The sequence below is a fragment of the Podarcis pityusensis genome (genome assembly GCF_964106645.2).
Source record: "Podarcis pityusensis genome assembly, chromosome: 2".
NCBI classification, from domain to species: Eukaryota; Metazoa; Chordata; class Lepidosauria; order Squamata; family Lacertidae; genus Podarcis; species Podarcis pityusensis.
The window spans coordinates 55,310,015-55,334,069 of record NC_138029.1 but is presented as its reverse complement, the minus strand read 5'-3'; the positions used below and the strand labels follow the sequence as shown (position 1 = coordinate 55,334,069).

General features: G+C 43.5%; 1 protein-coding gene across 1 annotated transcript in view; it reads left to right on the top strand.

Annotated features, from left to right (window-relative positions):
• The window catches only part of LOC308472376 (uncharacterized protein), a 616,296-nt gene extending 605,728 nt beyond the window's left edge, over nt 1-10,568 (top strand). The window contains exon 2 of the mRNA XM_080997251.1: nt 10,508-10,568. The gene's annotated coding sequence lies outside the window, so the exon portion shown is untranslated. The remainder of the gene's footprint in view (nt 1-10,507) is intronic.
• Nucleotides 10,569-24,055: the final 13,487 nt, after the last annotated feature.

The window sequence follows — 24,055 nt, the reverse complement described above, 5'->3', positions numbered from 1 at the left end:
TTCAAACTGTGCTTCAGTTTGCGTATATTATGGAAAGTGTGATTTAGGTAGGTTGAAATTCAAATCCTAACTGAACTGAATTTTATCCCCCATCCCTAGAATACACCAATGGCAGCTCCATTATACACATGTTTACTCCACTCTCCATATAAAGACTGTCAATTTACCAGCGATGAATTTATGTATAAGCTAAACAAGCTATAGCTTAGGACCCCACTCTCTTGGGGGCCCCCAAAAAATGTAAATGAAAAAAACCTGGATGTACATTTCCAAAATATAAGATAAAAAATAAAAATAAAACCTACATACAGCAACAATGTTTTGTGTTGTGTAGGCTCCTATGATGTAAGTAATGGGCCCTGCCTGCTTGCCTGCTCCCTAAAATATCACTGGTTTGCTCATTTCTATATATAGGGTGCCTACATTTTGCATGTGCAAATGGCTTTAGATACCTATTAGATTCATAAATTACCATATAGCATATATTGAACACAAAAAACAGTGACAATTTGTTGTTGATAAAGGACAGCTGGACATATAAAGGGCCCCATTACCTTCAGTAGTTTAGGGCCTCATCAAACCTAAATCTGGTCCTGCAACTTACCTATACTTTTCCTGCACGATCTCTCGGCTGCCCACCTGCAAAGCAGATTCTTTGGGTTATGATGAAGGAAATAAATTGCTCCTCAGTACATTTCAGGCATCCCATCCTGAGCCATTTCCTGTTAGGAGGGACACCTGGAGGAGGGCAGCTACTTCTCAGTCTCGCTAGTGTTGGGGATAAGGCTAAATACATGTGAAAGCATTTCTGTTTCACTTTCCCCAGGCGTCCTTCATAGCAGGAAAACAGAATTTGCTGTCTTGCAGAGTTCTCTGAGGCAAACTCCCATTTCCTCTTGGCAGGGAAGTCCTCAGAGGCCACAGCGAAGAGCATCTTAGGGGCTTCTTGGACTTATGAGCATGCCAGAGTCATTGCTCTGCCCCCTGCAGGCATCTTACAAATGAGGAAATGTATGGCCATCCCAGAGCCTCTTGTGGCAGCACTGCAGCCTCTGGGACAATACCCATTTCCCAGTTTGAATGATACCAAGAGAGCTGAACAGCAGCACCCCTGTACTCCAAGAAGCCCTCAGGGCTAAAAGAAGCATGTTACTATGCTCCTGCCAATGTTCCTCCCACCCAGCTAGTAGACTTATGTCTCAGAGCGTTCTGTGACTGTTGCAAGGACTTCTGTAGTTATCTTTCATTTAAAATAGGATCATGCTTAGAGGAGTGAATTCCCTTCCATTGCACTTTATTTACTTGTCTACTGCCAGGCTCCTCTTCCACTGAGGAATGGGACAGTGGCCTAACATTTCTGGTCAGCAATGGATCTTTGGCCAGGCTGAGGTCCCTCAGCAGGTGTCTATAATGCTGATCCTTGACATTAGTCCTGGGAGCAGGTCTTTTGGGTGGTGACACCTAGGGGCAGATCTACTATGAAACTAATGAAGATTAAGCTTCAGGGCCCCTAATCCTGAAGGAGCTGCAGAAGCAACATGAGTCCACACTGAATAAACATTTGAGGTCTAGTAGACCCCTTTTTCTCCTGCCAACCTAGCAGTTCGAAAGCACATCAAAGTGCAAGTAGATAAATAGGTAACGCTCCGGCGGGAAGGTAAATGGTGTATCCGTGCACTGCTCTGGTTCGCCAGAAGCAGCTTAGTCATGCTGGCCACATGACCCAGAAGCTGTACGCCGGCTCCCTCAGCCAATAAAGCAAGATGAGCACCGCAACCCCAGAGTCGGTCACGACTGGACCTAATGGTCAGGGGTCCCTTTACCTTTACCTAGACCCCTTTTTTGTGGCATGACTCAAATTGATTAATTTTTTTGTTGTATATATTTCTACAAGCCCAAAGTTTGAGAGTCAGTAGCACAGGTGTGGTGATCTGTCATGGAACAACCCCACTGAAGACAATAACAGTGGTTACCCAAAACTTGTTGCTGGTTGCAAAGGGGCCCCCATGACACTTGAAGCTTCAAGGCCCCCAAAATGTAGGTCTGCCACTGGTGACACCCCTGCTGTAAAATTATCTCCCAATAGAAACTTGCCTGGCATCTACTTTGGGAACATTTTGGTGCCAGGCAAAGGCCTTTTTATTTTGTCATCCCTTTTAAGAGTTTTCAAATCTCTTAAATCTCCTCATCTTAAAAATTCCATTTAAATCTGAAGTTCTGCATTTTCATTCTTCTATTTCCATATTTTGTTGATTTGTAAGTTGCCTGAGGAAGCATTTCATTGGCCAGCATATAAATACTGTTATTGACTACAGTGGGATTTACTTTTGAGCAAATGTGTAAGATCAGGCTGTAAAACACTCTAAGCTACTGAGTAAGGATGTGATGAGGGAACAAACAGCAACGATAAATAAAACATCTGTGAATGCCATTTTCTGGAAACCTGTTCACACTTTCAGTTTCCTCTGCAGAAGATTTAGCCTGCAGTATTAGCACTGTAATGGATGTTCTCTGTCTTTTATAAGTTTAAGGCCTGGAGAAAAGCCAAATAATGAGAAGCATCACCAATATCTCATGCTGCTAATTTTTTGAGTTGGAAAAGCTCTGACCTCTTATATGCTAGTAGATAAAGCCAATCAGCTGCACCTAACCTTCCAGCTTTCATATCTTTCTTTGCCATATGAATGATTCTGGTCTTCCATGAATGCTCTGGAATGGTCAGAATAAGACAAGGAATGATTTGACTTTCTTATCAGCCCTGTGTGGTGTAGTGGTTAAGAGCGGTAGTCTTGTAATCTGGTGAACTGGGTTCGTGTCTCCGCTCCTCCACATGCAGCTGCTGGGTGACCTTGGGCTAGTCACACTTCTCTGAATATCTCAGCCTCACTCACCTCACAGAGTGTTTGTTGTGGGGGAGGAAGGGAAAGGAGAATATTAGCCGCTTTGAGACTCCATCGGGTAGTGATAAAGCGGGATATCAAATCCAAACTCTATATTATACGTTATTATTTTTCTGACCTCCAAAATGTTAGTACAGGCATAGGCAAACTCAACCCTCCAGATGTTTTTGGCCTACAACTCCCATCCTCCCTAGCTAACAGGACCAGTGGTCAGGGATGATGGGAGCTGTAGTCCCAAAACATCTGGAGGGCCGAGTTTGGCTATGCCTGTGTTAGTGGCATATTCAGGAATATGGGATAGTGGGTGTCCAAAGATAACACATCCATAAAAATATTTTGCAATTACTGGTAGCTATCACCCACAAAAGAAGAGCAGAGACTTTATGGGCAGAATTATAATGGAACCGAAATGCACCTCGCTGCTTCTTGCTTCTTGTGACCATGGACCCTCAGCTTTCTTGACCCTCAGATCATCTGACTATGTGAACTGAGATACTTCTGACCTTAGGACTGGACTGAACCTTGTATACAGACTCTGCCTCCAGGCAAGTACCCCGCTGATACTTGGCTGGTTGGCTGGCTTCTCCCTCCACTGAGCTCTGCCGTGGCTGGCAGCTCAGGACTATGACAATTGCTCAACTTCCTGAACATGTGCTCAAAAAACTGGGTTTTCCCAATAGGACACCTGGTGCCAGCTAATTACTTCCTAAAAATCACTACACCCCCCCTCCCCACCCATATGACCTGGGTTGCTGTGCGTAAGAGAAATCTCGTGGATAAGCAGTGGCAAGAAAAGGCCCATCTGCCTCACCCAAATGAGTCTCTGTTATACATGCCAGGTCAATTCCTCCATCCACAATCAAGTCATGGATGACAGCGGTCTTGTGAATCATTGACCTGGCATTACACAGCAGCACCTTAAAGTCATGTGGGTCTCCCTTGTTGATTCCAGTATCCTTCTGGTCAAGACCAGACACAGGGGCAGGGATACTCTTCAAACAACAACTAAACCTGCCTCCTCAGTAATGACATAGTCTGGCCTTGCATAACTCCTCCTTACCCATGATCACTGAGATCAGGTATCCCAGTGCACCCCCCCCCCCCGGTGGAACTTGTGCTGGGGCCCACTCCCAGGCAGCCCTGACCCTCTTCCCTCCAGAAAAGAATATGTTATACAGACTATACAATGCATGATATTAAAGGAAATTGCATATGAAAATATGTATATTATGTGAAATTTGTGCTAAAATTCTGAGGATTTTAGTTAGGACTTATTCCTTTTAAAAAATAATAATATTGCAGACAGATATGAAAATGTGGAAATCTGAACAGGAAAAATGAGGAACTGAGAGAAACCAATATTGACAGATTCACCCATCCCTATGAACACACTGTTAAACCATTTTGCTTGGTACTGGATAGACTGCAGTGTAGGCACTGAAAGACAAATTTCTTGAGGGGGGCCATTCCACAACTGGAACACCACTTCTGAGACGGTCTTCCACTTCTGTTGTAGACAACACTGCACCTCCAGGTTAGCTGGAGGAGGGCCTCAGCAGAAGCTCTTAAAGCCTGATATGGGAAGAAATACATTTTTATATTTGTGGAGATCTGAATGCCAAGAGTACATGATGCCACAAATAGTATTGGCTTTGCATGGCTGGGCATCTGTGTATCCTAGAAACTGCCTCTATTTATGTGATCTAGGTTGACAGTTATGCTCTCAGTCAGCGCAGCTTCACCAGCTGAGATTTTCTGAAGTCTCAGTTGGTGGGCACATATTTTCTATCATGGTTCTCCGACTGTGGAATACACTGCCTTTTGAAAATCAACACTGACCAAGGCAGAACATGTTTCTGGAAATTTCCTAAAATTCTTCTTTTCTAATCATCTCTTCGCCCCCCCCCCCTCAACACCTGCCCAGTAAAATCTGTTAATTCATTTGGTTTTCTGACTGCTAGAGAAGGTGATTTGGTCCTGGTGCTTTTTATTAGCTGTTTGTTGGAGTCAGGAAATTATAGCACCCTGCTATATTGGTATGTACCCAAGAATATATATATATATATATTCCTCTGAGAAGGATCCCAGATTATTTTATGATAAAATGTGGAAGCATCGCAATTACACAATATAAACACAATGCAAAATGGTGGGCAGAAGAGCAAATTGAAATGCCAGCATTAAAACAAATGAAACTTGTGAATGCAGAAATCCTGGGTATGTTTTGAACCAACTGCAGTTTCCAAGCACACTTTGTAGGCATTCACACGGTTAATACATTGCAGTAGTTGAGGCAAGATGTGGCTGGAGCATGGATAACTATGGCCAGGATAACTATTTGCTCCAGGACACACTGCAACTAGCATACCAGCATACCAGCCACAGCAGATGAAAGGTGCTTCATGCCACTGAGGCACCCTGGATCTCCACAAAGAAGGAATAAATATTAAGGGCAGAAGTAGACAATATGGTGCTCTCTATATGTTGATGGACTGCACTGCATGAGCAGCAATACTCTGAGCAGGATATCAGGCAGGAAGGAGAGTCAGGCAGTGTTAGGTTCCTCTTACCTTTTCCTGGAAAGCTGGCGGACAGCTTGGCCTGAGCCTTTCCATCAGTTTCCCCACCTAATGCCTGCCTCTCTGTTATGTACTGAGCTTGGATCATAGAACAATAGGCAGGTAGGATCCTAGAAGGCAGCAACCTGATTGGCCTGCAGGAACAGTCCAATCAGGCTCCAGGAGGGGAGTTGAATCAGCCAATCACACGGGACCCATTGTGTAAATGATGTATATATAGCCAGAGGTTTGGGGGGGGAAGCACTCACTCACTCACTCACTCACTCACTCACTCACTCACTGCTTACCATGAGCTGAAATAAAGAACATGAAATCAACACTCAATTCCGTGTATATTTCACTCTCCTTCTTTCCTGATGCCCCACCCACTGGCAGCCCTGAATCACTCTGGGCGATCACACTCAACCCATAGTGAATCACGGTTGTCTCAACCCAACTTGACCAATGCTCAAATCCCTCCAAAAGGCCCAATTTAGCTTGGGATTGGGGCCTCAGCTGATTTTGGAATTAATGGTAAGTTAATGGAGGGGTTGCCCCCTCCATTCTATTGTCATGCTGTGGCCATTGTCAGCAAAACAAACAAACAAACAAACCAAACCCTTCAGAGGCTGTGCCTTCCAGGGTGTAGTATAAGGGATTCAGTTGGTATTGCCCACCACACACATGGATGACTTTCTGAGTCACCTAGTGAAACAGGTCTGAGAATTGGAGATAAGAACACCCATTGAGAGTCCCCATGGCAACAGCAGGAATATCCCACATGCTCGGTTCCTGGCACATAAAGTTGGAAGTCACGTTCTGTTTGTTGATTTGCAAAAGTCTGAGAAAAGGCATTCTAATTAGCGGCTGACATGACTGCTGGTGCTTATTATCATTTCTATCTAGTAAGAAAATTGTAACCCTAACCAAGGGTCGCGGGTGGCGCTGTGGGTAAAACCTCAGCACCTAGGACTTGCCGATCGCATGGTCGGCGGTTCGAATCCCCATGGCGGGGTACGCTCCCGTCGTTCAGTCCCAGCGCCTGCCAACCTAGCAGTTTGAAAGCACCCTCGGGTGCAAGTAGATAAATAGGGACCGCTTACCAGCGGGAAGGTAAACGGCGTTCCGTGTGCTGTGCTGGCTCGCCAGATGCAGCTTGTCACGCTGGCCACGTGACCCGGAAGTGTCTGCGGACAGCGCTGGCTCCCGGCCTATAGAGTGAGATGAGCGCACAACCCTAGAGTCTGGCAAGACTGGCCCGTACGGGCAGGGGTACCTTTACCTAACCAAGTAGTTTATTAATTGCTACCAGAATTAGTTTGACAAAAACCTGGAAAGCGCACTCTAAACAAAATAAATTAGTGTCGTCTTTAAATGGTTGGAGTAATGGGGACAGTCGGCATGAAAAAGGAATTAGTAAATTAAGGGCACATGACACACCACACACCGCACCAATAGGGGGCAGCCATTCAGTAGTGGCCTGGCAGCTCAACACTGCATAATACCCCTGCCACTGGTAATACAGTTCGTTCTTAATTTTTTAAAGAAAGATACATTTGTTAAGTGAAACTCCGTATTTATTTATTTATTTTTTAAATCTAGGTTTGCCTTTCTTTGGAATGCTGTGGTTCTTGTTATTGTTGCACAGGTGAGTTGGGTGGCACAGAAGCCATTGTCAGCACCTGGTCTTTGGAATGTTCTCATCAGGGAGATTTATCAGCATCTCACTACTTTTTTAAAAAAACAATTTTCCCATGGCCGTCTAAATGTTATTTAAATATGATTTTAAATGGTTGCTGTGGTGCTGCTATGGTTTTATTGTTTCTTCTGTCTGTTTTCAATTAAACTTTATATTTTATATTATTTTTGATATTTTATTTTACTGTTTTAACTCAGAAGTGGCGGCACTTATTATTCCAAGGACTGTGTTTCTTCCTAGCTCTGTGCCAATGATGGGCAGGGCCAGAGGTAAAAGCGGGGGGGGGGGGGGGCGGCGGCAATGGATGTGACTCTTCATACAGTAAACTGCATTTCCACCATGTAAATGTTAGCCACACACACACATACGTCTCTAACCTCAGGTTCGCAAAAGCACTCAATGGGTATGTGGATTTTTAGCTACTCTGAGACTATGTTACCAAGGTTACACACCTATTTACACTTACCACTGAGTAGACACATATAAGATTGCACTGTATAAGGTGTGTATGTATAAGTTCCCCTGAAATATATGGGGCTTACTCCCAACAATTGTGCATAGGAATTTAGCCTTAAAGACATAACTGAAGAAATAAATCCCTAATAGATATGCCACTGCAGACATTTTCCAACATGTCCCCCCTGTTTGCACACTTTGATATAAGAGTTCCGTGAGGGTGCAGGATGGAAGAACGATACTAAAATAAAGCTGCCTTGCCCACAATGGTTTCCCATTCATGGAGGCATTTTCCACCCACTCCCACATTTACTCTGTTGCAGGCACATACCGCTCTGTCTCATTGAGTTCAACAGAAAAGCTTGTTCATGCAGTTCCTCCATAGGCATATCAACGTAAACAGAGAGCTTGCCTGTACAGTCCAGAAGTTCTTATGCAAACTGCTTAATATTGCAGTCTCCTTTGTATTATTAGCTTGATAAATGATAGCCTAGTAGCCGTGATAAATGAAGTGGCAGGCTCCTCATATGTAAAGGAGACAGCTAAAGTGGTTAATGCATTCAGTGTTTTGATTAAATAGATTTATGGCTGCAATTTAGATGTATATAGTTCACATGGGGTGGGGGTGGGAATCCACTTCTTTATAAAGTATTTACAAATCCTGAAATTGTCTTGCACTGATGTGAGGGGAGCTAGAAGAAGAATTTATCAACTCTGCTTCACATGACACGCTTTGTTTTCCCCGAACCTACCATCATCACACTTTTCCCCTGATGTAAATTGGCCCAGATTACTAGTTCATAATTATTCCACGCTGTCATATCAGATGTCACAAGTTAGCACATCTGGTTATGAATCTGAGATTGTGCTTAAACCTGCATGCATTTGTCTGCTCCGTATTTAAGTCTCTCCCACTATTCATCCAAAATCTCATCAGGACAGATAATAAACCACTTCATGAACAGATGTGCCACTTATTCATCTAGTTCTGTAATGATAATGAAGAAAATTTAATCTGGAGTGTCTGTGCAAGATGATCTAAAAGACAGATTGATATGAATAATAAATACTCTACACTGGAATCTAAAAACTGACATGAAAAGGCAATCATTATGTACTTTACAATACTGCCTTTGATATCGTCCAATAGTGTATAAAAACAAGCACCTCTTGGGGGCTGGGCTCAGGAAGGAGCTACGATTTCTGCAGATTCTAAATGTTCTAAATTGCTTTGACATTAAAGGAACATGAAAGATGAATCCTCTTACAGCTGGAAGCTACATCTCACATTGCAAAAATTATTTAACTATGCTAAGGAAGAACTGGCGATCTCAAACTCAGACACATGCAAGGTGAACCCAGTAACACATGCCAGGGAATTCTCCTTTGGGGAGGCAAAACATTCACACACACAACAGGAACCCTGGACAATTTTTAAAACAACAACAACACTTTGATGAAGAATGTGAAATAGTTTTGAGTCATCATATGAAAGAACATGGGATTGTATCCAACATTGGCATGCGTTAACAGAGCAGACCCACTGAAATTAATAGACTGAAGTTAGTCAATGGGACTACTCTGAGAATTAGATGCAACCTAAATTAGTTGCCCCTAAGGAAGAATAGACTTGAAATAGTTTGGCAAATAACCTATCCACCTTTGAAGTCTCCTCTCTTCTTCTTTGCCTTTGAGGTGTCCCCATCCTTATTTCTTGTGAATCACATTCCTCCATCCCTGTAAGTTACTGCAATCTATTTGCCACCCTCCCCACTCCCTAGACATAATATCCCCTAAACAAAATTGAAGGAACTGAAGATCAGCTCACATGTTAACAAGTCTGCTGATTGCATTATTGTATGTATTTCTCTTTGTAAAATTCATGAGATTTTCATAATGATACATGCTTTAATTAAGTTGCATTTTGATGTTGTGCCTTGAGGTATTAAAACTTGTATGTGACTTTCTTTTGTGTACGATTTTTCTGGCAAAGGGTGTTTAATGAGATAACAGAAATCACTGGGTTAAAGAGGACCAAAAGTCCAGAGGTAGCATTATTATCAATTTACGATGGGGTGGAAGGTTCGCAGGCTATGAAGGACTTGCTCACAAATTTATTGACAGCTGCACAAATTATTATAGGGGCAAGCAGAAGATAAAATGGAAGAATGGTATAAAGAAGTGTGGGATATGGCAATTAATGATAGATTAACATGTGCCATTAAGGTAAGATGGGGAATATGCAAGAGAAATGATTTTGAGGAGATATGGAGGGTGTTTGTAGAACTTGTACTGTTAAAACGGAAAGTGGTCAAACATCGCAAGAGGTGTTGAAATTTTAGGAGGTTGGATAGTTACAATGGAATGGTCTCGGTGGTGTGGTGCACATTTTTATTCTTATTTATTTATGATTAATACTTTGTCAAAACAAACAAACAAACAAACAAACAAATAAATATCTTTTTTTTAAAAAAAGAAGAAGACAAGGAAAAGTTTCTTACAGTCCCTTTTTAATTCAAGCTTTACAGAGAAAGGCTATAGAACCCAGCCTCTTGGATAATGGCATTGTCCACACCCCATCTCTCCCACTTCCTCATTAATCATCATCATCATCATCAGCTCCTGTATGGTCACTTAGTGACCTCTGTCTTCAAGCTCTTTGCTCTCCTACTCGCTGGGTTCTGGGAGATGGTGGGTCTGGAATGCTTTATAATGACGTGTCAACCAGGTGTTACTCTGGCTCTGCCATGATTTCCCAACTTTTTGTTGGGAAAAAGCACCAAGGCAAAAGCCAGCTCCAGATGGCTGGAATGCAAAACAGCATATTGTGTTTTGCAGATGTACTGTTGGAGAAAAGGTGGAGCCTATTCTCTGTACTGAGCACCGGATGTTAGCTCAGAGTGTTATATGACCTGTACTGGAAGTACAGGGGAGGAGTGTTGTGACTCTTCTGATGGAGTCTGAAGGGAACAGTCACATTTCTATGTACTGTTGAGTGACAGGAATAAAACATGTAAATAGGACTCCTGTCTGTCTCATTTCCCCTCCCTGGGGAGAATGCAGGGAGGGAGAGAAGCAGAGAGAAGCAGAGGGTGTGTTTTCCTCACATCTAATGAGGGAAATCGCCGGTTTATGACCTAGCCTGCCGGGAGAAGCAGCGGAGAGGTCATCCAGTATCTCGCTCAATTGCCTCGGGGGAGGCCAGGTACCTCTGCCTGTGAGCTGTAGATATTGACATATGGCAGCCTTCGGATGGTTGCGATTCATCGGACATCTGCATGAGAGGCTGGTGGATTGTCCTCCTCTGCTCCAAGGAGGAAGAGAAGCGTCACAAAGAAGCCAGAGGCTCAACAGACAGCTGGTGGAAAGAAGAGGTGTTTTTCAAGAGCAACAAAGTTCAAGGTATGCTGCATTTCGGGCTAAAAGTGTGAACGCAGTCTGATTAATTCACTGCTTCACGGGGAGCTGCGTCTTGGAAAAATACAGCTCCGGGAGAAGAGGCCTGCATTCCACAAATTCTTGTGGTTAAGATAAGATGTCCTATTGAAATGCATTGTTGCTAAGTAACGGAAAGTTGGAAAGTTACTGGCAAAGGGGCTGGACTGTGAGTATAAGCCTGGGAAAGCGAAACAAAACCAGAGAGTGTTTTGGCTACAAGTTCACGTGCCCTTGGAAGGGACTTTTCATAGCAGCCAGAGTTTAGCTGCCAGGTGCAAAAGACCGTAAACAACTTGCAGTTTGCTGCGTAAGGAAAGGAAAAAACAACTGTTGGATTTTACAGTTTGTTTGACAGTGTGAGCTGGAGGCTTGGCTTCAAGATGGATGCCAAGAAAGGGGGAGGTTTGCCTTACCCACCTCCCTTAACCAATGACAATTATTCATCTTGGTCTGTAAAGATGAAGGCCCTGCTGCAGAGTCAGAGGCTCTTTGATGTAATTGAAAACCCCATCCCTGCAGCACCAACCGGAGGTTGGGAATCACGGAACGTGAGGGCCAGGACTGCTATAATTCTGTGTGTCTCAGATGATCAGTTGGTGCATGTTCAGCATTTAGAAAATGCGAAAGAGGTTTGGGACACGCTGCGTACAACGCATCAGAGAGATGCTGGTTCTTCAGCGTTGCTGTATTTTGAGAAATTGACCAATCTGAGACTTGCGCCTGATGGAGATGTTCAAGCGCACCTGACAGAAATGAAGTTTCTGCGTCAACAGATGGTGGAACGCAATTTCCGTCTTCAGGAGGAAGTGTTTTGCTTCATGATGATAAACAGCCTTAGCCGCACCTACAAGGTTGTTGCCAGTCAGCTTGGTTCCCTACCGGCCGCGCAGCTGACCGCGGAGAGAGTTTGTGCTGTGGTCCTGAATGAACACGACAGACTTGCTGCACTGGAAGAAAAAGACAGGGGGAGGGAAGAACAGAGTTCTAATTCCCCCACTGATGATGCTACTGGAGAGCATGGAGTAGCATTGAGTGCTGTCCGATGCTACAATTGTGGACAGACTGGGCATCTACAGCGAAACTGTAAGAAGCCGCGCCAGTCAAGAGGAGCAAAGAGCAGCTCTACGAAGCCTGAGGCGTCAGGCAAAAGCCGTACCAAGTGCCAGGTGAAACCTGCAAAGGCTATGATGGCGAAAGGAACCACGCCAGATGTTGGGAACGCATTCATAATCGACACGGGCTGTACAAAACATTTGTGCCCGCACAGAGGGCTATTTTCAACGTTGAGGAAGCAAAGCTTCACTGTGAAACAGCCCAACGGTCAGGAGTTGGAAGCGACTGGAATTGGGACTGTGTATCTTGAGAGTCTGAACTTGACTATAAGTGATGTTTACCTGGTTCCAGAACTGAGATTTAATCTGCTGAGTGTGTCGCAGATTGCAAAGAAAGGACTGAAACTGTCCTATGATGCTAAAAGCTGCAAGATCTACAAAGATGGAGAACTGTTTCTTACTGCCAAAGAGAAAGATGGACCGTATCTGTTGACTTTTGATCAAAGTGATTACATGAAATGTAATTCTTCTGTTTCTAACGAAATCTCTCTTGCAGGTGTGACCAGTGTGAGCACCAGGAAGGTGACCAAGACCAAGAAGGTCGACAGAGCATTTCAGCGGGTGTATGCTGATGTGATTGGTCCTCTAGAACCATCTAGAGGCGGTGCACGATTTTACCTTGTGTGTGTGGATTGTTTCACTAATTATTCTTGGGTTTATATGATGGAGAAACCGCAAGAAACTTTAGAAAAGTTTCAGGAGTTTTGTGACAAGGTTAAAAATATGCATGATGCAAACATTGATTGTCTTTTCACAGATCACAAGCAAGTTTTTCTGTTACAGAAGTTTCAGAAGTTCCTGGATGAAAAAGGGATAGACCACAAAGTTGCAGTTTCGCAAGAAGCGTGGAACAGGGGGGTCTGTGTTAGAGTGAACAAAGAATTGCAAAAGGGGATGAATGCGCAATTGCTGAGTTCACATTTGCCACATGAATATTGGGCCGAATCGCTAGCGTCCTATCTTCATGTGTGGTTGAGAAAGGTCTCAACAGAGTTGGGATGTTCTCCTTTTGAGAAGCTGTTCAATAGAAAACCTTCTGTTGCCTATTTTAAGGTTTTCGGGTCTCATGTGAGAACAGAAGCTCCAGGTGGAGTAAAGAATGCCAGAGGCATTTTTGTGGGTTATGAAAAGGGTCTCTACAAAGTAATTTTGTCTGAATCTGGTCAGGTGATTCTCACAAAGTTCCTAGAGAGTGCTCCAGAGCAAGAGCGGGTTGTAGAACAAACATTTCCCACAGGTGGCAATTCAGATGATGATGATGATTTTTCTGATGTCACAGATTACAGTGGTACTGACGATGACAGTGATAGCTCAGAGAGTTCAGTTGTAACAGTCATTGAGAGAAAATCTCACACAATGGATAGGCCTTCACAGATGGAGGAAGAACCACTGTTTACAATTGGATCTGGTTCTCCTAAGAGTCCAGAGGCTGAACCAGTGAGCAGAGATGATCAGCACCTCATACGCAGGTCTGAGAGAGTTACAAAGGGTGTACCACCAAAGAGGTACTCAAAAGAGTTTGCTAACTTAGCTGTTGCATGTGTTGCTATTGTTAACAACTCAAAGCAGGTTGAAGCAGTGTCTAAGTCAGAGACAAAGACACAACAGAGGGTAGCTAGCCAAGGTAATGCAGAAGCACTCATTCCTTGGAAGCCAGACAACCAGAGAGGTACACTGGTGAAACCAGTGGTGGGGAGTTCCAAGGGTGGAACTGAAACAACAGGGGACTGTTATATGTATAACAACTGTTTGTTCTCTTCTCTGGATCATGTTTTGCCAATTGATGCTTTTGGGGGAGGATGTTGGGAAAAAGCACCAAGGCAAAAGCCAGCTCCAGATGGCTGGAATGCAAAACAGCATATTGTGTTTTGCAGATGTACTGTTGGAGAAAAGGTGGAGCCTATTCTCTGTACTGAGCACCGGATGTTAGCTCAGAGTGTTATATGACCTGTACTGGAAGTACAGGGGAGGAGTGTTGTGACTCTTCTGATGGAGTCTGAAGGGAACAGTCACATATCTATGTACTGTTGAGTGACAGGAATAAAACATGTAAATAGGACTCCTGTCTGTCTCATTTCCCCTCCCTGGGGAGAATGCAGGGAGGGAGAGAAGCAGAGAGAAGCAGAGGGTGTGTTTTCCTCACATCTAATGAGGGAAATCGCCGGTTTATGACCTAGCCTGCCGGGAGAAGCAGCGGAGAGGTCATCCAGTATCTCGCTCAATTGCCTCGGGGGAGGCCAGGTACCTCTGCCTGTGAGCTGTAGATACTAACACTTTTCTCCTCAACTGCCTCTAAGCTGTGACCTCCCTCAAACCCCTGTTGTAAATCTATACCGTCTTCCTCTTCCTCCTCCCTGGAAGGATCAGGATGGGGAAGCAGACTCCACCATTCCTCCTCTGCCCAGTCCCTGGCAGCCAGTGAATGCCATAAGTTTGTCCTCTTCACTACCTGGTTCTGATCCATAGTCTGGCATTTTCTGTGTATGCATTTGGTACCATGTGAACAGGTAGAGAGGCTGCACAGGCCAGCCCCACTGTCTCCTTTCCTCCCAGCTCTGCCCACATGTTCCCCACACATTGAGGAAGGTTTGAAGGGAAGAAGCGTTCCCGATGCACACAGTCTGTTTTCATGAGCTGCAACCCTGTATGATCAGGATCACAGCTCATGGGCACAGTTCATGGCCATGTGTTTCACAGTCTTTCCCCCTTCTGAATTCTCTTCCGCCTGTGAGCAGCATGAGGGCAGAGCTGATAGGTGACACGATTGTGACAAAGGGCTAGCATCCACAGCTCCACTCACTCCATGTTATGCTACTTGTGTGAAGGGGAAAAAACAACAACCACAGGTTGCTCCACTAGTCTACTCTCAACTTATATTTGACTAAGGCATCAAACTAGTATTTACCCACTTCCCAAGAACAGTCCTGCTGATATCAAAATAACTGGTTCAGAGATTCATTACAATTTTTATAAAAACAGAAAACCTGTTGCCTGTATTTCTTCATGTATTAATGTCAAGACTAGAGTTGAGTCTTTACAGTGAGTTCTGGGTCAAGGAAAAGGTCTACAGAAGAAGCCGTTATTTGTTCATCCAATTTCTTTTGTTTATCTTGCTGAGGAATTGCTCTCTAGGAAGCCATGATGAGCCCTCAGAATGTAACCACTTTCAAGGTCACTCTGATTGATAAATTGCTATAAGTGGTTCAATTGATTATTTGCTTCCAGAAAGATGTATTTCAGTGCAACTGTTGCAGAAATAGGTTGTTATTTCAAACAAAATCTGGTTCTGTCATCCAAAAGTAAGCTTTTTGGCCATCTAGTTGAAAGATTCATCACTTCAAATGCTTGGAGGTTTGAATCTGGACTAAAATGTTTTACTTTGACATGCTAGTTTATATGTTCCGTGAGAGTTTTCACACACACACACACACACACACACACATATATATATATATATATATATGAGTGCACACATTTGATATCTCACCCACATCCTGAAAATGTACACCCCAGCAAAATGTGCACCCCCTGAATATTTGGAATAGTTGGAGCTATAGTTCTTGAAGTAGCAACTGCTCCTGAAAAGTGTAACAAACTATCTTTGTTATTCTAGGTAGCTACATGTCATTTTTACTTGATGTTAGTTGTAGCAACTCAAACCAATAGCTGTATAATAGCACCAAACATATAGTTCTGAAGAGATCTGATGTAAAATTTGAGATGCGATGAGAGGGAAGTAATTTTCTTGGTACCCTAAGCAATATATTTGGTCAACACAACACAACACAAACAGACCACCTAACTTATCTCATAGAGGCAAAAGGTTACACAGAGTTTCCTGCCCAGGAAATTAATATTCCTGCTGAGTGCTCCAAGGTAGGCAAGCGGCTACAATTTACTATAGTTCTGCCTTGAGCTACCCTTCAGTATCCAGAAAGCTTTCATCATTACCAGTTAATGGGAATTGCAGGCAGCCATGAGTGCTGTTGTGCTCATGTGCAGCTTGCATGCTTTCCACCGGCATCTGATTAGCCACTGTGAGAACAGGGTGTTGGACTAGATGGGCCATTGGCCTGATTCACCAGGGCCCTTTTCATCTTCTTACAGCAAATTGTGACTACATCCTTCTGCTAACAATTCACCTGCTTCACTCTCTCTATGCCTCTGCCCCTATTTAGCCTTGTGCTGGCAGTTTGGATGCCATCGGGGCAGGACTCAAGTGTGGTATGTCCTGGGTAGAGGAACAAGTGACCCTAACCATGTGTCAAGCTTCTCTGATGACTGTGACTTTCCTAGATCTGTTATGGAGGCCCTGTGGTCCTCTAGATGTTGTTGGGCCACAATTCCAATCATCCATGACCATCAGCCATGCTAACTTAGGTTGGTGGGAGGTAGGAGTCCAAAGAGAGGTGGAGGGTCCCAGGTTTCCTGTCCCTGAGGTAGTGAAATGTAATATTAAGACAATTAAGGCTGCAACCCTATTAGCATGTACTCGAAAGGAAGCCCCATGGAACTCACTGGGACTTAGGCCTCATCTGTAAAGGTAAAGGTAAAGGGACCCTTGACCATTAGGTCCAGTCGTGACCAACTCTGGGGTTGTGGCGCTCATCTCGCTTTATTGGCCGAGGGAGCCGGCGTACAGCTTCCCGGTCATGTGGCCAGCATGACTAAGCCGCTTCTGGCAAACCAGAGCAGCGCACAGAAACGCCGTTTACCTTCCCACCGGAGTGGTACCTATTTATCTACTTGCACTTTGATGTGCTTTCGAACTGCTAAGTTGGCAGGAGCAGGGACCGAGCAACAGGAGCTCACCCTGTCGTGGGGGATTCGAACCTCCGACCTTCTGATCAGCAAGTCCTAGGCTCTGTGGTTTAACTCACAGCACCACCTGCATCCCTTAGGCCCCATCTGTACCACACATTTAAAGCAGTATCATACCACCATTATGCCATCACAGCTGAGAGTGGGGAGAGGGTGCTGAGAGTTATTTGGAGACTTATATTGCCTTCACAGAGCTACCATTCCCAGAATTCCCTGGGAAGGCAGAATTGTTAAACCACTCTGAGAATTGTAGCTCTGTTAGGTGAATAGCGGTTGCCTATCAACTCTCAGCACTCTTAACTAAACACAGTTCACACAAACAACAACATTCCCAGCAGAGGAATTCCTGTTTGGTCAGGAAAGTAGCTGAATTGCCTTGACTGAATTCCCCAAAGATATGTTCCTCTTCCACTCTTCCCTCAGAGCCTTATTTCCTGTTTATAGGCCTGCACTGTATCCCCAAGTGTCCTCCATGCTGACAGAGTGCAAAATTATTCCCCATAGCCAAGGAACCAGAGGGGAAATCACAGGCCAATAATAGTAAATCTCTTTTTAAGAGTTTGTCAACAAATAAATGCTGCGACTGGCACTAAAAGTGTTGCCAAGCATCTGTCACAGGAGCCGCAAATTGAGGATGGAAACGCCAAGCGAGAGTGATATTGTTTCTTAAACAAATTGCACGATAAGCAGGTGTAAGTGAACAGAGCTTAACACAACCCATGAAAAAGGGCATCTGCTGTCATCAGGGATGTGTTGGGCCTAGAGGCTTCTGAAATGCAGAAGTGCTTTATTTTTTTCAAGATAAAATGGATACATACAGTGGTTCTTTGCTGAGCCTCCACTGGTGTACATTTGCAGTGTCGTGCATTAAAATGGCAGTTATAATCATTTGTGTTTTCTGGATAGTAGTAGTTTTAACATTCTGTGCAAACTTAGACAAGATGTATAAGGTGCCGCACATTAACAGCCCCCCACCCCTGAGGCAGAACAACTGTTAGCTATAACCTTGAAGGTTTTCTAAGGGGTCATGGGAGTTGTAGTCCGACATCTGGGGGAACACAGGTTCAGTGATATATCTCACAGGAGAATGTTCCTACCACATCTGCCTTACACAGGATGCTGCTTAAACAACACCAGCATGTGCTATTTTGTGACTCATCATATATAGCCTTTGTTTGTTAGCCTTTTCAAACCAAAGTTGTTTTGTTTCTTTCCTTCCAGGGAGACCATCTTCCCAGCCCCGATTTAACACAAGCAGCATTCAAATCAGTAGGGTTTCCATTAAAAGACCAGGTGTGGCAAACCAAGCCAAGCTGTTGCCAGCTTATCATATTTATCACTCTCCTGACTGGCAGCATACATCTATTCATCAATTTTTGAAGTTTACACAAAGTAAAATGTTTCTTGTTTCAGAGAGTGGAGCCCTGCAGAGAGCACAAATGCTCTTATATAAACCACCGAAAACTGACATACATAAAAAACCCACAGCCCTATAAAGCAAGTTGTGTGCTTTGAATGCTGAGCGGTACTGATTTCAGCGGGGCTTATTTTCAAGCATTTATCAATCTTGGGATCGTCAAAACACTAGTGGCAAACATTAGAAGATGTTATACTTATTGGCTCCCAAAGTACCATGGTTATTGGATCCAAAAAACACCTGGATATCTTCCAACTAAATATTTTATACCAAATAACACATTTTCAATATCTGAAGGCAGATGTGTTACTTATGTTGTTTCAGTGTCTTTGTTTTGAATTAATAGAGATATTAATAGAGAGGCTCCCCCCTCCCAATGAATAAATAAATGAAAGTTCAGGATATAATTACTTATTGGACACTGAAATCATGTGGAGGAGCAACAACAAGCGGAGGATGGCAAATAGGCAAGTTATTATGCTTCCCTTACTCTTCAAAACACGAAACCATCTGTTGTGTTGGCAGCTGACACTGATATTAAAATATTATATTGTATTATACTTGTTTGCAAGAATTTCTATACCACCAAGATTAAGGGGGGATAGACATAGTGGTGAAGAGCAGAAAATCAACAATAAAACAACTACAGAAAGACAAATGAATTGTATATACTGTGGCAGGGTTGGGAGATCATACCAGTTTTGGTTTCTCTCGGTTTCTCATTTTTTTCATCTTAAATTCAATTCTCCATGTTCCCACATCAGTTTGCATTTTTTTAATTAAAAAAAAAAAAACCCTCATGAAACTTCATCAGCATTTCAGTGATACCTTCTCTTATGTACATTGGCTTACAGTTTTGACTAATAAGCACATTTTTGCAGTGACATTTCCCCTAATATAATGCATTTTCATGTGTTATTTTCAACAATGAATGCATTTATGCACACCTTATTATATGCATTTTTTGTAAACTTGGTTGGAGAACCGCATTGCAAAATTTGGAGAAGTGTGAATTTTGAAGGATGACTGTTTTCCGCTTCATGAAAAGTGTGAATTAGGCAGGTTCACATTTAAACAGAACTGAATTGGATAGCTCCCCCATCCTCAGATGGTCCACAGGAGAAAAGCACATCTGTAGAAATTCCATCGTTTAGGAAAGTGATTTGTTAACAGGGGTGTATGTTAAACATGATGTGGTAGGAGAATTGCTTGGATAGGCAATTTGAGGTGGTCTTTCGTCTTTTGGCCTGGCCTGCTCTGCCCCTGGCACTCCTCAGCCATGACCTCCTTCTTGTCCATGCTAATTTCAATGCATCTGCATCAAAGAGGTGAGTGACATAGTTGATCTGAGAGCCTTTCAAGGCATGAAAAATAGCTGTAGATGAGTTGTTTATTTATAATCAACTGTATTGATATGATTGTGAATGTGTGCCTTTTAAAGCTGTTTTATATAGTTATAAATCGTTTATTTTATATATTATTACGAACAGCCATGTTAGACCTCACCTGCACCATTGAAATCTGTTACATAAGCGAATACTGCAACAATGCAATCCTGCTTGGATCCTGCTATAACACCCAATATTACTGAAGAATTTAAGGCCATTCTGTGTGAATTGCAACCCACCGTTGCTGGCATCAGACCCATACAGTGGTACCTCGGGTTACAAACACCTTGGGTTATGAACACTTCAGGTTACAGACTCCGCTAACCCGGAAGTAGTACCTCAGGTTAAGAACTTTACCTCGGGATGAGAACAGAAATCGTGTGGCGGTGGCATGGCGGCAGCGGGAGGCCCCATTAGCTAAAGTGGTACCTCAGGTTAAGAACGGTTTCAGGTTAAGAACGGACCTCCGGAACGAATTAAGCTTGTAATCAGAGGTACCACTGTATTGGGTAACGTTAGTCTTAAACACCTCACATGGATCTTTTTATTCATTTATTGAAATATTTCATTGCTTTATGCTTGGAGAGTCACACTTTCTTGGAACACAAATGTTGCCAAAGTAGGTTGAGCCAATGTTATTCTCCCACAGAAACCAGTATTAGAGGTTCTCGGTGTCAAGGGACTAGACTAGCTATGACATATCATATTACCCCCCCCCCCCCAAGACTCTATTGTCCTTTCTCTTGTGCCTCTTCAAGCCAATTTGGCACAAGATCAGTTTCCAGTTATTTTTGGTACTATACTGAGAACTGAGTGACATCAGCATTATTGAATCTCATTCTCCCATAGAGAATTCTGCCTTCATTTTTGGTAGATACTACCAGTCATTCTTCTGACAAGATTGTAATATTTTGGATTGTGTGTGCATGTGTAAATAATATACCTATATCTATCTATATATAGCAAGGTTCAAACACTTGCTGTTGGGTATACTCATGATTAGGCAGTCTAAAAATAAAATAAACCTGGCGTATTTTCAGAAGATGTCTTGTGGTTACTTAAAATAACTTACCATTCACACAGGTCACATTGTTCCTTTGGCATACATACCTAGATTCTAAGCCCATTCTATTCTTTAATAGCCATTCAGAAAAAGGTGCTTCTGATGAATTTATTAAGGGCCTACCCATCCTACCTAATAGAGACCCTTCCACCAGCACAGGGTTAAGAAGCCTGTAATCGTATTATTAGATTTGGGAGTCTTGATCCCCTGGCACAAGGGTATTTAGGCTTGAATACAATAGATTCATCAATTTCAGTAAAACAGGAAATGGTCACCAGTGCATCTAATGGATTGCCAGACTGATTCTGGTGCAACTGGCAACAGACCGTTTTGTTTTTGTTTTATCATGCAGTGTTTCTGTTTCTGTGGTGACCACAGCATAGTTATCATCTTTGACCTCACCTGGATGCCCCCCCCCCAATAAACACAACAGTATTTCCTAAAAGTCCCTCTCTCATCCTTTGTAATGTGTGTGTGTGTGTGTGTGTGTGTGTGTGTGTGTGTGTGTTTATTGAAGGCCACAGGGGGCTAAAGTTGGGAAAAGTCTAAATAAGTGTGATGGGAACTTATGAGACCTGTGCCAATTTTTTTGTAAGTTTGATGTTTCCTAAGTTTATATTATTTAATATAAGGTTTTATGATTAATAAAATATTGAGCAAATGGCATTTTGGTCATATAGAATAGACCCATTGTCTTTGCTTTGAATACTGAAGGAAAATGTCTTAGAACAGAAATAAATTGTTCTATCCATGAAGGAAAATTTCTATGCACAGTCAGGTGTGGATCACAAACCACAGCCATCGAAGGCAGCAGACCATATTTATCACTCTCAGACTGGCACCATACTTCTATTTATCATCACTCAGCACATACATAGAGTCAGATCCTTCTGATTTCATAGTGTGGCATAAATCCTGCAGAGAGCACAAATGGTCTACCATAAAGCACAGATAAATGACATCCGCCAACAATTCTGCAAAGCAAGCTGTGTTTATGAAATGCTAAATTTATCAGCATAAAGAAGAAAGAGAAAAAGTAGTGATGTAATGAAGGCAGGGCAGGGAGATGGGAGGATATCCTGCTGGTCCAAAGAGGTGTATGTAAAACTAGTCTATTGTACAAAGGAACAATCCATATTCATTGCTCCACCTTTATTTGTCTCTGGCCCCACCCACCACTGGCATATGGCCCTTGGAAGGTTGCCCAGAAGAGAATGTGGCCCTTGGTGTGGAAAGGGTGCCCCACCCCTGGTGTATGCTCTACACGGGGCTACCCTAGATGTCGATGATAGAAACTTAAAGTGGGGCAAACATGACTGTGTGTCTCGTAAAAGCAGACATGCACACATTGAGCCTCTTTCGCATTCATTTCATTGACAGATGGGTAGCCGTGTTGGTCTGCCATAGTCGAAGTAAAAAATTCTTTCCTGTAGCACCTTAAAGACCAACTAAGTTAGTTCTTGGTATAAGCTTTCGTGTGCATGCACACTTCTTCAGATACACTTATGTATCTGAAGATACACTTATGTATCTGTGTATCTGAAGAAGTGTGCATGCACACGAAAGCTTATACCAAGAACTAACTTAGTTGGTCTTTAAGGTGCTACAGGAAAGAATTTTTTAATTCATTTCATTGGTTACCGATACCAGTGAGAACTTGCAGTGATCACATTTATGGGTGCCTAGCTTTCTCAGCTTGCCCCGTATTCCCAATTCAGGGTTACTTACTCTTTATCCACAGTTTACTCCTGCATTATATGTACAGAGGGAGCAGTGTTCTTCCCCAACCCAAAACTGGTATACATTTACCAGCTCCCCTTTAAGGTATATAATAACGTTACTCAGTGCTTTTTTCTTAGAAGAAAAGCACTGAATGTACTATTTTGACCCTTTTCTCCTGCACCTGGAAGTGGTGAATGGGGTCAGGGACAGTATTGTACTCCTCTTGGAGGGAGGATAATATGTGTATGTTTCTACGGATAGATGCACTTTGGATCCCAATGTAGGTAGCAGATAGGCATCGCCAAGACTACAAAAGGACTCTGGGCAGCGAAACGAACCCCTCTGAAGATTGCTTGGAGCTTTCAAGGTCACCTGTGTGGGGATGCAATAGAAAAATAGCACCCTTGTGCAAGATTGTGCAAGAGGAAGCATCTGCTGACTTGTTCCCCCACACGCCTGGGTCACTGTCGCGCTGCCTAAACCACAAAGCTTATGCGGCTGTCATGCTGTCTGGTAGAGAATAGTTATTCTAAGAAATGCAAACCCTAGCTGTTTTCCACCCGAGTGCTACACGTGTATATGCAACATGATGTAATGTGCGCAAGGCTAATAAACATGCAAGGCTGCTGGGAGAGAGAGCTCACTCCTTGCTTAAACCTTCACCCATGACTCCTCGTCATTTTTTCCTCCGCACCTGGTGGGCTGGTTCCCCGACAAATGGTGCCCCGTGTGATTGCCTGAACGGCTTCCAGGACGCGTGCTGTCAAAGACGGTCCTCACTGCTACTCACCCGCCTGGCTGTGGCTCAAGGCGCCTTCTCATCTTCGGATCCCCGGTGAGTAGCTATTTTTCTATTTTTATCATGGGTTCTGCGCTCTCCAACCCTCAGAAACAATTTTTAAAAGACATGCAGCACCTCCTTCGGGAAAATAAACAGCAAGTACCTGAAGGTGATCTAATTGCATTGATTCTGGCCATAGATGAACATTGTCCATGGCTCCCTGACAACGGGACATGGGAAATTCCAGACTGGGATAGGATTGGCGACCACTTTCATGGCCATAGCCGCATAAATGTTCACGTCCTCAGTGCCTGGGCTAAAGTCCGTGGCTGCATGGCAACTCTTACGCCCAAAAACATCCTCTTGGCTTCGTTGCAACCACAACAAAAAACAGTCCTGAATATGCCTTTCATATATCCGGCTGCACCGCTTCTACCACCACCTTTTACTCCGCCACGACCACCAGATTATCAGCCTCCGCCGACGCCACTGGGGACTGCAATTAAACAAGCAGCCCCCCTCTTAGGTTTTTCATCTGGCACGCCTGTGGCTAAAGTCATACTGCTCCCTGCGGATGCCACAACTCCTACAAATACCCCCTTAATTGCTGCTGCAATGCCTCTCACAGCTCAGCGCCCTACATTAAAAATGACACTGGGTGGACGTGAGGTAGAGGGGGTTCTGGATACAGGGGCAGATG